The sequence below is a fragment of the Aulonocara stuartgranti genome (genome assembly GCF_965226115.1).
Source record: "Aulonocara stuartgranti genome assembly, chromosome: 10".
NCBI lineage: Eukaryota > Metazoa > Chordata > Actinopteri > Cichliformes > Cichlidae > Aulonocara > Aulonocara stuartgranti.
Genome location: NC_138946.1, coordinates 32,052,482 through 32,069,752, shown reverse-complemented (window position 1 = coordinate 32,069,752; position 17,271 = coordinate 32,052,482). Strand labels below are relative to the sequence as shown.

Here is a 17,271-nt window from a genome sequence, read left to right as displayed (position 1 = left end):
ACAGTTAATGTAGTTCATCACGTCGGGTCAAAACACTGCACAGCCCCCCATCTTGTAGTTTTAGCACCACCAAAGGGAAACGCTTCACAGTTGCACCGGTGTGTAGATTACAGTTGGCAAGTCTTAAGGGGTTTTTAATGGCCCTCCGAGCGTAAAGGGTCTTATACGTTGACTCATATGTGATTGTTTCAAGGTGCTAAAAGCCACCTGGGCCCACTGGGTGTAAAAATGAGTTTGGGTTGAATATTCATTGAGCAAGACTTTGCATGTGTCACTGCAGTAGCACTCAGGGGAAAGCAGGGACAGTGACACTAACCCCTGAGCATGTACAGTAAACACAGTGTAGGCGAAGGTTGTTAAAAATGTTGCAAAGCAGTGTTGCTACAACAACTTTATTACACAGTCAGGATCAAGGTAATGCTTTTTTAATGCACTCAAAAAGGTGTGCACTTGATGTGTGGCTTAGTTGGTGATTCCCATTAATACTCTTTTTTTTTTTTTTTGCTTGTTACCTACCCCACCTCTGAAAATGTCTGAATGTCTCTACCCTCCCCAGGGTCCTCTGATAGAGATTAGTCTAGTCTGCAGACTAAAACACCCATCATTTCAAGTTGGTCTGTTGCAGCCTGTCACATCACCCGACTGTCATGTCAGATGTGTTTTGATAGATCTCAAAGGCTTGGATGTTTTCTCGGCGAGAGTTTCTGAGTGGCCTTTACGTAGGTGTTCCTTTTTTTCACAAATATCTTATTGCTTCATTGGACTTTGGATCCGTGTGGAGGCAAAAGGTCAGGGGCTGAAGTTTTCTGAGACTTACCGGAAAGAGGGCAGAGTACAAGCTGCAGTTCAGCTTCTGAAATAACCTGTTTGGATGTTGGAATATGAGGCTTTTTAAAAAGGGTTCAGTTAATTTCCTGCCTTCCACATAACTACTTAGGCTACCAATCTAAAGTAACGCAGAGAAGAGTCAAACTTTTTTAAAGCCTTCTAAATACTGCCTGTGTCTGGGGGTCTGCCTCTTAGCCTCTCTTTTGTTGAACATTTAAGCTGCTTAATTATTTGACCTGAACTTACACAAGATGTTCAAGGTAGTTCGGCTTGTCCTCTGTTGCCACAGATAACGTAAAACCTCCACGTTTGTAGCCCAACTTTTTAAGTTGTGCTTTATGAGTGTTTGAGTGCTGCAATTCATAGGATCCTCTGTGTTGGACGGGGCTTGATTTGACTCTGCCATCTGCTATTGTCCCGGGAGCTGCTGTTGAGTGATGTGCAGTAGCCTGCAACAGAACCAGAGGACATTCAAATGGCCAAATGCAAATGATGCCGAGGCTGCTCAACAGTCACAAGACTGGACTCTGAACTCTCTCCTCTCTTGTCCACTGGCTGCCTTTCATTACTGCAGAATCTTATCTGCCATCAAAACACTGCTGCCGCCGCCGCCGCTGCTGTATGAACGTGGCAAGTTTTGACATGAGTGTTTATGTGTGTGTGTGTGTGTGTGTGTGTGTGTGTGTGCTCTTGCAGGTGTGTTCTGCACATCTCTTTTGCACATTGTGGAAAACACAGAGTAATTTCAGAATCCACCTGCTTGTTGCTACTTTGTGACTTTGAATTATGTAAAGGAGAAATCGCTGTAAAAAATGTATTTTTTTTTCACACAATGACTCCACAGAGTACTTGCCCAGCCACTTACCTCTACTAACAGCTTCTCTAACTACTGCCACTGTGCCAGCTCAAACCCTTAGTGTTTGTAAATCTGTCATAGACCACAGCACGAGCACAGGGCGGACAGAAATTGAGAGTGGCGTCCCGCTTTTTGATTGCTGAGATACTCGGCAGCAAGAAAAAAAAAGAAAAACTAATGTGCAATCTACCAGAACAAGTGTCATGCATTTACTGCAGAGTTTTTGATTTATTATAGACCTGGGAGATGCCCAGCACTTGTGTTGTTGGCCACCGAACATTGTTCAAGGGCACTTTGACAGTAGATGTGAGGAGCAGAAGTGCATTTCTCATCTACTTACAGGCCCGCGCTCTTGTCAGCCCACTGAGGATTCGAAACCAGACACCTTTGGGCCACAAACTCATTTCTCTAATTGTTTGGGCTCCATAATGCCAGTGCGGGGCGTGCATTAAACCAAATCATTTTATTGTTCCATTTATCTTTGTTTGTTCAGCAGACACTCTTCTAATAACAATGGTCAGAAGTGCTGCTGTAACAGGAAAAAGATTTACACCGTGACAGTTGTGCTGTAAATTTCACAGTCAGAATGAAACATTTATCTCTAATTAACAAGACAGAAGTCAGTGTTGTGTTCAATCAACAAACTGAAATGATCACTTCTCTCTGATTTACTATTAAGTACTGGTAATCTTCTGTCCTCTCTTCCATACAAATTCTTGCCCAGTGCCTGTGTCACAAATAAAGGTTTGCCTGATACTCCATATTTATACTGTTTCAGTCCTATTTTGTTATGTTTACCATTTTTTAGAGAAATGCACCAACCTTACCCACACGCCAAACCCCCTCCAACCTGTAATCTGTAATGACATTTCTCCTTCTCCCCTTTTTCTTCCTGTCTTATAATGTGATTATTTTTCATACTAAATTCAAAATCTGAGTAACTACAGCCTGAAAACCCCCCAAAATTAAATGCTCAAACTGATATCAGTAAATGCAGACTTATCTGCTGATATCTTATCGGCCGATATTCAGCTGATCTGTTAGTAGTGCCTCCCTAGTACCGATCGTCTGTCAGTGGCTTTTACATAAGCAAATTTCTTGAAAATGATGGTGAGCATTAGGCTAAAATATCAGGGCTTGAGTGACTAAAGCAAAAATGCAGACTGATGGAAGCCAACAGTGCTGAATTAAAATAGACATTCAAATTACTACTGGAACACCGCTATTCTAAACCAAGCAGAAATGGGGCACGCAGATAAGCACACATAAAGATGCATGTGTACCGTTTACTGATCGGGGTGTATTTTCAGTGTGTTTTCTCTGAATTTTCTCCCCCTAGAATGCTTACACAGTCAGAAAGTGATGTGGAAGTACAGAAGTTTGCTGTTGCTTTTGGAAATGACATCACCGTGGGGACAGTTGTGGTGTCTTCCCACTTAAAAGATTTCTGCTCTCAGTCATAGCGAGCCGCTGTGTCTCATTCAGAGACAGCGCTTCTGCCGGTGCTTCTGTCGCGAGCAGAAGGCAGCCAAAGTCAATGAGACTTATTTTGATGACAAAGCAGTAACTGCTAAACGCTCCTGGATGCAGGCTGGAATGACGAAATGTGAGGAAGAAAGATGGACTCCTTCTCTGCAATCCCTGAAAGCTATACTAGCCAGAACTCAGCTGTTGAATGATTCGCGCCCCCCCTGCACCCACCACCTTCTCCTCCTCCCTTTTGACTTTCGCCTTCACCTCCAACTCTCCGCCCCTCTGCCTTCACACCTCACAGGCCCTTCAATTATCTCCCCCAATTGATCGCTGCTGATTGCAGTTGCCGTGAATTATTTAGACTTTGCTGAAATTACTCGCTAAACGGGGACGGAAGGCTGAAAGAGCGAGATACCACGGGTCAAATAAATTACCCACATGAAGCATCGGCCCCTTTCGAAAACAACCGCCGCCAAGGCCCAGTGTGCAGATCAATGAAGCGGAGGAGGGAAACGGCATCAAGCTAGCCTGTAGTGTGGTAACATCAAGTCTCCACTGTACCGCTCCTCTGGTACGTTAAGTAAAGACCGAGAAGATGTAGCGTGGAGCAGCAGACCTCCTGGGTGATGTGAGAGAAGCTGACTCTTTTCCTGGCCAGGCTGGTGCGGTCACAGCGGCGGAGCGGAGTGGAACTGACTTCCCCCTCCCTCTGCTCTCTCCCTCCATCTCTGGCTCTCTTTGCCTCTCTTGCACCTATAGCAGAGCTGCCACCCCGGGGGCTGTGGAGGTGCAGTAGGGAGGTTTTTTCTACTCTTGTGGTGAGTGTGCAGCCAGGATGCTGCTGCAGTCAGACGAGGGGGGGAAAGTGCTTCGCCACAGGCAGGCCAGTGTCACAGGCGTGTCAGAGTGGGCAGGCTGCAAAAGGGAATGAGGACAGATGCTCATAGACGGCAGGCATGCCCAGCCTGTTTGCGTGCACGTGATGGAGGATGTCTGTCGTGTTGTCCTGCAGTGGCATAAACAGCATAATGCTAGTAGATGCTTGTCTGCATGTTTGTAGTTTTGTTAGAATTGTTTAGCTGCAACAGTTGGAGGAATGGTTGTAATTAAGTCTGTGATAATCCCGAGCATCACAGCAAACGTGGATTCACTCGAGTGTGCCGTGACTCAAACAAAACACTTTCTGACAGGCATCAGGATAGGCTGCTGCACCTTCTGCACTAAATGCTATTTATGCGACCTCTCCATGTGTTGTAGCGAAGCCCCCCCACCCCCCCGCCCGGGGCGGTGGAAGAAACCTGAGGGTTGAGGAGTAGAACGATGGGTCACAGAGTCCAGTGACTGAGGTCAACTGTTCTTCAACTGTGTCTTATTTTAAGCAGGTTATGTGGCAGGACTACAGGGGAGAAGCTGGGGCTAAGTGAAAATGCCACTCATTCCTGAAGAGTCCCTGGCCTCGTCAAGGTTAGTGCCTTGTCTTTGTAAGTTGAGGGATTGATGCATGAGCCTGTCTGGCGCTGAATTCAAAGTCCAAGGCTGTCACAAGCAGCAACCCACCCTCCCGCCTACCCTCTCTTTTTTTTGCAGGCTATCACAGGGCCCTGTCCTTCCTAACTTCTTAGCAGCCTGTCCTTTTGGGAACCTTGAGCAGCCCAGGCAAGGACACAGCGTCTGGTGCAGTAAGCCTGTGCAGAGGGGGAGGCTTTACGTAACGTTCTGCTTTAAACATGGGTGCATGACTTCCCTGACACGGAGCAGTGCGGTGCAGAGCTCCACAGCTCACAGCACACGTCCCCTTGGCACCCCTGGACAGGGGGTGGGGGGGCAGGCAGAGAGATCCCTGCAACTTAATTATATCTTTCTCTTTTAAAAGCTTTCGTTTGAAATTAAATTTTCCCAGGCAATTAACTAAAGAGGAGTTTTTAGAATTTATGAATGAATGATGGATATATAGCGCAGCACAGTGGAGGGGTGGGGCGGGGGGTGAGTGGTGGAGGAGAGGGAGCAGGGCATACATATATATACTATAAGCTATGAGCTTCTGTTTCAAGACCAGTTTGAGACTTTGTTAAACTTTTGTTGTACCCGGGTGCAACGGCTGGATGCCGTCAGCCCAACGACACCTCGTCCTGCAGGGCGGCGTTGTCACCCAGCGAGCATTCACACACTTCCACGTTGCTTGGTTCCTGCAGGAGGAAAATGCATCACCTGGGGTTTCCCCGCTTCCTCATTCACTCAGACCCACACCTTGTGAAAGATGGCTATATCTCGCTTAATAATGTTACGCACTGCACACCTCTAACCCTCGTTTGGCTTGAACTGTAATTGTGTAACTTTTTGGCTGCTAGTGATGAGCTGAATTGTTGCTGAGCAACAAGAGACCTGTGCGGGTGGCCGTGGAGAGTCGAGCTGTGCGAGTTCAGATAGATCTGCAGCACATTATCCTTTTTTTTCTTTTTTAAATAGAGGAATGTCAAAAAATTTCCCTTGAAACACTCAGTGTCTTGCATGCAATTCCAAGGTAGATATTTGTCATTCATCCAAGATAATATTCCATTAGAGCTTCGTGGAGAGCAGCCTTCTAATGGCTTGGACATTACAGATTCCCTTCGGTCCATTTAAAAATTGTCAGCAAAGAGAAATGATTCATTGCACTTTCAATAAATATCTTTTTAACAGAACGTGGCTAAATAGGAGGTACACAGCTAAATGAGAAACGAATGCATGCCCGTGCTGCAAAGGAAGGACTGGGGACATTTGGCATAACCCCAGCATCCCTCCTTCACTCACAGTTGTCTCTCGAATTTCTGAAACATGCCGTCCTTTTGTGAACCTTCAGCCCACTTGTAAATCCATTAGCGAGGTGACGTTATTCACTGTAGTCCTCACTATAGCCGGGTAAACAGACCGAAAGACTGGGATTCAGCAGTACAGCTTTCTCATAACTGTGTTAGAAGGCTTCCAGTGGTAGAGAGGCCATTTGAGAGGAGATGGAAAGCACTGGGCTGATGACTTGAGGCTGCCATATGACCTATTACTTAGGGAAAATGGACTGGTGACCAGAAGATTGCTGGCTCATACACTGCTCACCCTCTGCCCTTGAGCAAAGGTAATTAACCTGGATTCCTCCAGTAAATATCCAGCAGTAGAAATGGGAAGAGATGTGCAAGAGTGATAATCGTGTAAGTGACTTTGAATAAAAGTGTCCACTAAGCAGGAAGATTAATACAGCTAATAGAATTATAACTTGTGTTTTCGAGTTGTCAAGGACCCAGGACTGCTGAACATGTAGTCATTCCTCCTCCCCTCTCTATTTATGCACTCTTCCATAACACACACACACTCGCGCGCACACACACGTACGCACATTCACAGACTTCTCTCTTTTCCTTTGGCATTAGGGCTAGAACGTGACCTTGACCTGATTGCTGAGGAGGCTCTTTAAGTAACTCTCCAGAAGGAGATCCAATCATGTGACACCCTTCACCCAGCCTCACCCCCTGTCCTCTCTCCCAACCTTGTATGTCTACCAGGATGAGGGGGCGGAGACGCTCGCTACAGGCATGTGTGTCGCCGCGGGGGCCGTCGTTCAGTTTGGTAATCGCTCCCAAGGTCAAACAGGGTCGAGGTTGTGTCAGACCCAGTAGTGCGGCTGCAGCGAGCCTTTATCTGAATTTGAGAATGGCTGCTACAAGTTTCCACTCTGACTGTGCTGACGAAAGGAGCAGGTTTAGTCATCTACTCGATTCTCAATCACTGATACCAGCATATGTCAGGGAAAGGTCGTTTCATGTCCAGAGCGAGCTGGCTGCTAGGATGTGTGTTATTGCAGTTGCCTTCCCTCACTCCCCACAGCTGCCCCGCTGTTTTAAACCACGCTGGCTCACTGTCTCACTTTAGAGCAAGCTCCTGTCTCTGCTTCAGAGTATTTTTATGCTCAAATGTTAACATATCTGGCCCCTGGATACATTTACCATATGGCTGTGTAAATAGGGATCCCAGCCCACTTTGTTAAAGCTGCTTTAATAAACCTTAGGCAAATGACATGGAGTCCCCCCCCCCAGAAACTTGTCTTGATATTACGCTGGGAGAACTGGACAGTCAACGAGGGCCACTGTTTCTCAGCTCGTTTGAGGCTAATTGGGACCTGTTACGATGCTTCAGTGTTGTGTGTGTGGTGAAAGACAATGGGACTCTTTTATTTATTCCTTAAATTCCAGGATGCTTTGATATCAGGAGCAACTTGGTTCTTTCAGAGAAAATGAAATATCGTGTCGCATCAGTTAAATGAGTCCTACATTTAGCATCAAAATGCAAAAATAATAAATCTACCTTTATATGATTATTTGTTTACCTGTCTATCCACGATAGGAGCGTGAATGCGGCTTCAGTGGCACCTGGGATCTGTGGCAGCTTTACGAAGAGCCAACGACTAATTTTCCTGTCTTGTTTTCATGACAGGAACGTACTCTTCCTCCTTCTTCTCTGTGGAGCTCATTCTCATGTGTTTGTGCCTCTCATCTCACTCATTATTAGAAAGCAGACTGTGGCATACCGGAGTTGGGAGTTATACAAGACTGTGTTCATTAGCTCCTTTATGGCTGCATATAGTTCTGTTTTTTTACTGTCACAGTGGTGGGTGTTCATATTAAACATGGTTTCATGGCATATGTGATCCCTGTGAGCCAAAGGTTTGGGATTCACACTGCTCCAATTGTTCTGTTTCAAACCTTTTTTTTCTACTCTTGGCTCTGTTTGATGTCACAATATGGTTTACGAGGGGCAGCCAATCAGAAGAAAGTTCACCTAAAGTGTGCCTGATCGTAAAAAGAGCTGAAGCGGCTTGCTGAGACAGCAGATGAAAGAGATGAACTGAGTGGCTGCACCGAGGCCAAGAAATAAGGATTCTTTTAAACTGTAAATCATGCAAATCTACTCAAGTGAAGTCCACAAATAAAACTTTGAATTTGGAAATTAGCCAAGTTAGTCCCCTTTAAGTGGACCAGATAATATCCATCGGAAAATAGTTTATGCCACTGGAAGAAAAGTGAGAATGTTTATCCAAAACAACCAAAAACTATGAATAGGTTTAATTTTCATACATGGTGTTGTAATCTCTACTACAAGTAAATATTTGTTGTCAGAACCATTTTTCTTTGTACCTGCATCAGGGTCTTCCACCTTTATAAGGGCCAAACAGTCTGCTGCAGCAACAGCCAATATGTCGACTAATATCTGCACATAAGCAAATGAGATAATGCTGATATTTATCTGTTGGCAGTTTTGGCCAGTAATTTTGAAATCAAGATTTTGAAATGAAGGAAGAGTAGATAAAATGAAAACATCAAAATTAATAGAAAAAAATGGCGTATATTTTGGTATTGATGTTGGCTATTGGCCAAATTGTGATTGTAAACGTCAGTCACCATCTGCGTGTCCTCTGTATTTTGAGATGCATCATTTCTTCTTTTAAAGTTAACTTTAGCGTATGAATAATACTTTTTAAAAATTTGGATAAAAAGTGAAAATCAGCACTTGTTTGTATTTTTTAATCACAGATAACCCCCAGCCCCCACCACCCAGTGGGCCTCCCCTGCAGTCCCAACTGCTCAGAAGCTTTCTTGATTAAGTGCAGGGAGTTCGCTTGTTAGGAGCAACTTAAATTAAGGTGATCACCTGCCAGGATGTGACATTTTAAAATCAGACATCAGCCGCCACCCGCCTGACACGCTTTTAGCTCGTGTACACACAAGATGAACCTGTAGCTTGTATAATTTGGTTGATTGTTTACAGCGTCAGCCAGTTGGAGGTGTTCTTCACCTATAACTGTGTTATGTAGAATAAAACAAGTGTCACCAACTTATGTGCCATTAAACAGGGAGCGTTTGGACTGTTAAAGCAACAGTCGAGCTTTTGTAACGTGTGTGATGTTTTTTTTCCACACTCACTCACACACACACACACACCTAGCGTTATCACTGAGGAGCTGTGTGCTTGTGTAACTTTGTTTACACGTCTAGGGCCAGCGCTGGCACAAGAGCCAGACGAATGTGGTTTATCCAGGGCCTCTTTCTGTCTAAGCCACCTTCCCCTTCCATTCAGCGTTGACCTCACGAAGAGGCAGGGCTTGACCTACATCCACCCACTTAGCTAGAACCTCCACCAACCCCCGTTGAATAAAGAGACCTGACACCCTATTCTGCTTTTTTTCTCCTTTTTTTTTTCCAACAGCCATTTGCTCTCTGGTCGTATTTGGTGCACTTAGAGGGATACAGCACAGCTCTGCTGCTTTTGCAGCATGTCTGGCAGCATGGGAAAGTGGAGCAGCGTTCTTCATGGCTTGTCTCTGAGGCACCAACATGTCTGTGTGCACTAGGTCACCATTAGCACGCAGGGGCTTAGCACCAAGCTGGTGAGAGTTTAGTGGCAGGTCAACCCTCCTCTGGTTTTTAAAAGTGTCAAACTGTGGCTGATGCAAATGAGTACACGCAAAACACATGTCGTCACTAGCATCTGGCGGGACTAATATTCTAGCTTGGGCACACTGTGACGCCGGGGTGCCAGCATAAGGCACGCTAATGTCAGGAGAGCTATTCGACAGTCTACTTGTAAGAGATTTGTGTAACCAAATGCTCTGCAAGTCATCCTGTGGTTTTAAAAGGCCTAATGTGTATTATGCAAGGTAACAAGTGGCTTGCTGCAGCAATAAAAACGAAGTGGAACACTATCATTCAAGCTGAACTGTTCAGTAAGTCGCTTTAAAGGTTTTTAAAGGTAATTGTCAGGTTGCCTCCTACAAGTATAGGTCTCGAGGAGAAGCTAAGCTAAAAGGTTGCTAAGCTACAGCAAGTAGTGACTAATGATTGGTGATTTATTTATTTATTTTTTGACAGATACATTCATACTTAAATCAGCAGCAAAAAACCGTGTGCTTTGGCGAGATATTTCACTGTGGCTTCAAGCAGGAATCCAACACTGAAAACGCAGCGAGTCCCACAACAAACGTTTCTAAATGAATGAAACTCTCAGCTGTTCTTGACTAACCTCAGAGAGAGAGAGAGAGTGATGATCATATACTGCGGGTGCAGCTTACTGAGGATTGCATGAGAGGACCATGCATGTGATCTCAGACATGTCATGAGCTGGGCTAACCGTGGCGAAGACATTCAGAGAGCACTAGTGTCATGCTACCAGGCATTAAGGCAGCTCCTGGCTTCAGCTAGCCTTCTAGTAAAGCCACCCACCACTCCGGGAAAAATTTTTTTTAGGCTGTATGACAGGTCATCCTTTCATGGGTGTCAAATGACTGCAAAGTAGCTCGTGTGCGTCTGCGTTTAAATAAGGCAAAGGGTTCCTATTTAGTATTCTGAGTAAGAGGGGAGATAATGGCCACCTGGAAGAGGAGAGGTAGAAGTGGGAAGGGGGAATGGTAGAGGCCTGTAGATGTATTTAACCTCAGGAGCAGTTGTTGTTTCAAGGCGTGGGAGGGTTTTTTGCCAAACATGCAGCAGGCCAGCTGATAAGGGTCGGCTGTAATCCAAAGGCCGCCAGAATGTGGGGAAAGATCAGAGAGAAGTCTGAGCCTGTCTTTTTAACTTCTTTTATTCCTTTGTTTCCCTCTCTCTCTCTCTATCTCTCGCCCTCACCCTTTCACTGTCTCCCTCGATCATGCTCTGCAGAACTCCTCGCACGACGTTAGGGGAGGGGAGAGAAAGGAGAAGAAAAAAAGAAAGAAGAAAAGTGGGTCAGGGCGACCTATTTTTTTTCCCACAGTTCACGAAGGCAGAGGGTGGTGGTGTTATCGTCAGTTAGACGAGGAGCAGGGCCTGATGGGGAGGCAGGGCCTTGTCGCGAGACGCAGCCACTCAGAACTGGGTCAGCAGCAGAGGCTATGTCTTGTAAACGGCTTGTCATACCGGGGAGAAAAGCTGCAAATGAACCATAGATTATACGCCCCAAGCTGAGCGCTGAGGTCTCTCCTCACTCCCCAGACCCACACTTCAAAAAGCACACACACGCACTCGCGCATATAGTATAAGTCTTACAGTAGTGCACGAGTCTCTAAAGTACTGCCACCTCCTATAAGTTCCTCTCTTCCCCTCTCAGTCTCCAGTAATAGCGTTTGATTTCTGCAGTCAGACCTGTCAGGCTCAAAGCCCGAGCCACACATGCTTTTAAGCAAAGGCTCTTTTCTGGTTCTGTTTCTCTGACATACGGGCTGCTGTTTGCTAAATATAGCCTGCCTTCTCCAGGATTTTCTTGACTTTATTTGGGTCAGGTTATTTACTGTACCAAGTTCAACTGTGGTTTAGAGGAGCAGCGCACATGCTTGTTCAGCCGGACTGACATGGTTGTAAACCATGGCTGCAATTTCTCCCAACTACAGGTTAATTTTTAAGACGCTTGAATTAGGGTTCGATCAATTTTGCTCGTGCTGATTCTTGGCAAAAGGACCCAGTGTGGCAGAGAAAGGGACTAGCCGCAGTAACCATGTGTTTTTGATATCGATCCTACGCGTTGCTTGTTATTTCATAGCCTTTGTGTCTTCCCGCTGTGCCTCAGAAAGACAAAGCGGGATAAACACTGGGCTTGATCTCCTCCTCGCAAATAATTGCCGCGGTTGTCATACTGAGCTAAGACCTTTAGGACTGAAAATCGGGGTTTCATTTTGGCGTCGGGGCCTGCTTATGGAGCAATGCAATTTTCAGGCAGTAGAGCTCACTCATATTTCACTATGTGGAACAAATCTGCCTGTAATGAATCTCTCAGGACACTGTGGTGCCTCCACAAACGAGTCTGTTTTTTTGGCTCTTCTGGAGTTAGGGGGGAGGGAGGGGTGCAGGGGGAATCTATAGTGGGCCTTTTAATATTTCAGCACATCCATCTCCCTGATATGAAAAAAAATCTGTTTTCTTTGCCTGTATCAGTCCTGGCTCATGTTAATCTTATTGGTTTCGCTCTCTGTAAAAACAGCCTTATTAGCAGAGGTGTCCCACTAACAAACATAACATAATATCCCGAGGTGGGGCTAAACATGGCGGGGGATTGGATTAGCAGGAAAGACTCCGTGTTAGTCCGCACATGCAGCTCCCCTCTGTGGCTCCCGAGCTCTTTCTGCCGCTGCCGGGAAGCAGACCTGCCTAATGTTATTCTTAGCCCCAGAACTTCGTGTCTCTGCGCGAAAGCCCCTAACAGTAATCGAGGAGAGCGCTCGTGGCTCATGTCGCTCAACGACAGCCTCTGAGGGCGTGTGTGCGTGGCCCTGTCTGTTTTTCTATGTGTGTGTTTGTGTGTGTGAAGGTGAGACACGCTGAGCAGTAAACCAGTCGGAACCAGTGCTCGGCCAATCTAGCCGGTGTTTCCTTTTTTTCTTTTTCTTTTTGGTGATAGGGAGCCACCGCATTGCCTTTAGCAGATGGTTTCCAGCAGGCCTGCATATGACATGTGATAATATTACAGTTTTGAAAGGTCAGGCATGAAGAGAACCAGTAGGAGGGCTAGAAGGAGGGCCTGTCCTCTGTGCACACACTGTTCTGCAGCGTATTAGTGTTACATTCAAGAGAAATGTCCTTTTATGAATTTCCAGCTCAGTATTGAACATACTGCCAGTAACGGGGCGATGCAAATATTTATAGGATCACTTGAACCTTGGTGGCCCGCGTGTCAGTCGCAGGGAGGGTGTCCCAGTGTTTACTGCTGATTTACAAAAAAATAAATAAATCTCCTTTGTGCTCTCGGGCAATAGCAAGATTTGGACAGCGCAGAGTCAGACTTTGGACTGTGGACTGTGGTGTTTACTTTAGAGAATCAGAGGTCCTCACTGGGACACAGCAGATCATCATCAACCTGTCAAAACACTGGTTCTGATTCACCGCCCCCTTTCTCGAGGCCGAGATCCTTGATTGGTCATTAAGCTGGCACTTGTTCCCGAAACAGAGGCTGGGATATTTGTTTTGAAGCTATGGGTCACCGTGTGTGCTAAAGGCTCAGAGCAGAGCCAGGAGGGAAACGGTCTGGGATTTCCATATGCGTAAACAACACCTCTGGAGTGGATGGCAGTCTCATCACACAGGTGTATTCCATAAAGCAACCCTTCACCCACACAGACACACACACACCCTTCTCCAAACCCCTTTCCTGAAATGGCCTGGGGCTTGTGCATGGAGGAGGAGGAGGAGGTTTAAAAATAAATCTGCGCAGGGCCGGTCAGACATTTTGAAATTCTGTTTCTATCTCCGTCTGATAGAGAGGTTAAAGATACAGCATCCTGATAAATCTCTTCCCACCAGGGGGAACAGATAAGGAGTGGCGTAGATTGAATAAAAGAGCTGAGGAGAAAGGGGGAGGATAGGTGCAGGGGAGGGGGTTGGGGGGCAGGAGGAGGAGGAGGGCTGAGATGTCTATCAGGCCGCATGAAGGGTTTTTTTCTCCCCCCGTTTTTTTTTTTTTTTTGTCTTGCAGATCCAGTTCAAGGGCGCCCGCAGGCGAGGCAGCTCCCGCTCTTGCCGTGCCAACGCTGCTGCTCAAGGTCATATGAGCCAGCCCTGTGACATTAAAGAGGAACAGGAAAGGGGGCTGGAAGGAGCGGGGGGCGGGTGCAAAAACCATCCTCCACAGACAAGCACACACAGTCGCATGTGACTTGAGTTGTAAGAGGGGTGAAAAAGTAGCCTTTATTAACTCTTTTCAGTCTTTCCTGTGACTTTCTGTGCTGGTGTCTGGGTCTACAGTGGATTTTGTGAGGGCAAGAGCTTTTTAAGGGCAGTAATGAGAGTGTCTTATTCTCTCTGCACAGAGCCAAGAGATGCTTGGCTAACTGCTTTGTAGTTGCCAGCCACACATACAGGCAGGGTTTGTGTGTGTGTGTGTGTGAAAGAGAGGAGGGGGAGAGAGAGGAGAAGATGGAAGAGAGAAGAGTCACTGTGATAAACCTCAGGGGAGGGAGGTAGAGAAGAGAAAAGGGGTCTCAAAGTTATTTAAAGGGACAGGGAACCAATGGCAAGTGCCCTTCAGTTCTGAGTTTGAGCTGAAAGGTAGTCCTAGCATTTGTGAATCTAACCTGCAAAGAGCGCACGCTGCCGTTTGGGCTAAGTACAGTGCACCGGCAGGTGGTTTCAGATGGGAAGTAGAGTTGCGGTGGCACATCCAGGAGTGTCATGCTTTTAACTGTTGCTCTTATTCCGTATTAAACTGTTTTCCAGCTGCAGCTAAGCATCTGCAATAATTACTCAGCAGTTTAATGTCAAAAAACGACGCCATCCTTCAGAATCCGGCAGGTTCCTAAAGTGCACCTTTCAGCATCAGTGTTTGGAGTTTTGAGTGTCACGAGTTTGAAATATAGGTGCAGTCGGGTGAAGGGAAAATGTGACAACAGGCCGTGACGGTTTGGCTCTATGGTGTCAGAGACAGAGGTGTCAGAAAAATTAATGGTGGCTGATTCGGCTTCTTTCAATGGGAATGTTATCATAACATAAATGACATGAAACTGTTAGCGTGTGTGTGTGTGTGTGTGACTGTATAACGTGATACAGGAAAAGTGTAGCTCTCTCTTGTTTATGTTTAATGTAGTTGAGCCTGGAAGCTATATTACTCCTTAAATATTACCAGTAAATAGTGGTCTGCTGAAGACATGTAATCATCTACGTGTCCAGTGTCCATTATGCACTTGGATATGAAATTTTATTAAATTTAGAGATGACTTCTTCACATACTGTGGTGCAACAGTTCTTAGCTAATTCATGCTAACTGATGCTTCCAGCCAACATTTGCTCTTAAAAAATACCATCAGAAGTAACATTTTTGGGCCTCTCGTGATTTAACGTAATCTACCTTATGGCATTTATTTATTATCTGTTTGTTTTTTGCTTCACGTCCACATTACCATAGTCGAAAAATGCACAATATCGTCTCAATATCTCTTGATATTATTGCATGATATCGAAAATTAGCAATAATGCTGTCATTCCTCTATAACTCTGTGTTCTGTGTTGCCTGTGTTAATTAAAGTCAAAATCCATGTACATGCAGGTGGAGGGGATCTTCACTGTAAAAACATACAAAAAGAGCAGCTACATTATCATATCTGCAGTACTGCCACAATATCAGTCTTTGATTTTAAAATGACACAGTTACAGTTATCCTGACAGCTCTGTCCTGGGCAGATCCTAGGTTTCTGTTTGCAATATTAAACTCGGTCATTAATAGTGTGTGTGTGTGTGTGTGTGTGTGTGTGTGGGGGGGGGGGGGGGGGGGGGGGGGTATTGTAGTATCTACAGGCTCACCATCTCGTGTGCTGCTTGTTTACACTGTCATCATGTGTTCGCTGGTCAATCAGGTATCAGTTTGCGGCGCCAATTACGCTGCGTGAGAATATGGCCTTGTCCTACAACAGCACACAGCTGTACATTTCAGGATTGCACTTAGGGCGGCAGGCTCGTGGTTGACTTAAGCCTGAGGATCTGGGTTCAAGTCCTTGTTTTTGGCACGATGCTACGCTGATTTGTCCTGGGGCCCTATTACGTAGCTGACCTCTGACCTCCAAGTGACAGGAAAATGTGGGGAGGATTTCGCTCGTTAAAGACTCACATGATGAACAGAATCCATTTAGCGTATTATTCTATGCAATTTAGCTTCGAGAGAGTATATTTTGCTCCTGAGCTAGCCCATCTATCGCCTCCTCATGTATCATTTTACACCAATATACAACTATTGGAAAAGAAGTACAAGATGAATGTAATGGAGAATGGTTTTTGGACGGAGATAAGGCTATGTTTTCTGGAACAGAACTAATAGCCCCACTATCATCTAAATTTCCTTGTAGATGTAAAAGTACAGGCAGACATTGTATGAGTCCACAAAGTCAGTCTCCCGGGCCGCTAATGGAGCTGCTTCAGGCTATGCATCAATATGACATCACAGATTACAATCTTTAGACTTTGGGAGCACTTTAGGTACTTTCAGTGCTGGAAGAACGCAGGAAGAACTGGCCGACAAAACACTGAGTCATTATAATAACAATCACAGAGATGGGTGGAGCTGTGCAGTGATACGGCCTGACAGAAATGACTAAAGTATACCTACGAGGACTTGTAGTGAGTCTGCTGAGCTTCATAGAGATTTTGCAGTGACATTAATAGTAGACTTTTTAGTCTCATTTGGTACCACTGTGTTGTTTTTGGAATGATTCAGGCAAACAAATCTTTTTCATTATTACAAAATGCAGAATGTAAGGAGATCTGGAGTCGGTGTGTGTTACGTTGTAAAACTATTTCTGTCACACAAATATCTTTTGGGGTTGCGTCGGGAAAGGCATCCAGCGTAAAACTCACATCAAACATGTAGATCCTTTGTCACAAGGGAGCAGCGGAAAGTAACTTTTAATACCACATAGAAGATTGGTTACTTAATTGCTTCTGATTATTTAGAAGCAAAAGTCATGAAAAACATACAACTATCCTAATTTACGAGTAGTCTGCAGCTAATGTAGCTTCTCCCGCAGCTACACAGTGTCCAGTTGTACTTAGCAGGGTTGGAATAGCTCTGAAACTACGATGCAAAACTCAGTGATGTTGTAGTTGTAGCAATACTGTTTTCCCGCACTGTGATATCCATGTAGGGCTATTAATGTTAAAGCATGCTAGCCTTGATGTTTGAAGCGCTTCAGGCTGAACTTATAACTCATGGACTCTAATCGTAATCAAGTGGCCTCTGGTAAAAAAAAGTCCATATCCCCCAGTTTGGTTCAAGTCAGTTTGGATAGGCCTTTTCCCTTAATAAATAAAATGTATCAATTAAAAACTAGAAAGTCGTTGGTTTTTTTCTGTTTTTACCAACTCGGCTTATCTTTGTTTAATATTAAGGTTAGCTTGATGATCTGAATCATTTAAGTGTGAGAAATATGCAAGAAAATAAGAAATCAGGAATACTTCACAGCATTGTATGACATCTAGCTTAAGTCCCCGTGACCTGTACTCTCTACTCAGACAGGATTTACTGGATAAGTGTCCCTCACACTTGTGACGCAATCCTTTCTAACCACTCAAAGCTGGATTTGAAGCTCTACTGAACCCTGCTGAACTTTGACATTTTAAGGTATTACTAAGGAAGACACAAGT

At 45.2% G+C, this 17,271-nt stretch overlaps 1 protein-coding gene across 4 annotated transcripts in view; it reads left to right on the top strand.

The window, feature by feature from the left end:
• The window catches only part of nrip1b (nuclear receptor interacting protein 1b), a 38,666-nt gene that overhangs the window by 886 nt on the left and 20,509 nt on the right, over positions 1–17,271 (top strand). The window contains exons 2-3 of one of the 4 annotated variants that reach the window (XM_082549529.1): positions 4,540–4,621; positions 4,745–4,836. The exons of 1 other annotated variant lie outside the window; for it this stretch is intronic. The gene's annotated coding sequence lies outside the window, so the exon portion shown is untranslated. Of the gene's footprint in view, positions 1–4,536; positions 4,622–4,744; positions 4,837–17,271 lie in introns of all 4 variants that reach the window. 2 more of the 4 variants (XM_082549526.1, XM_082549527.1) reach the window with 2 other exon arrangements.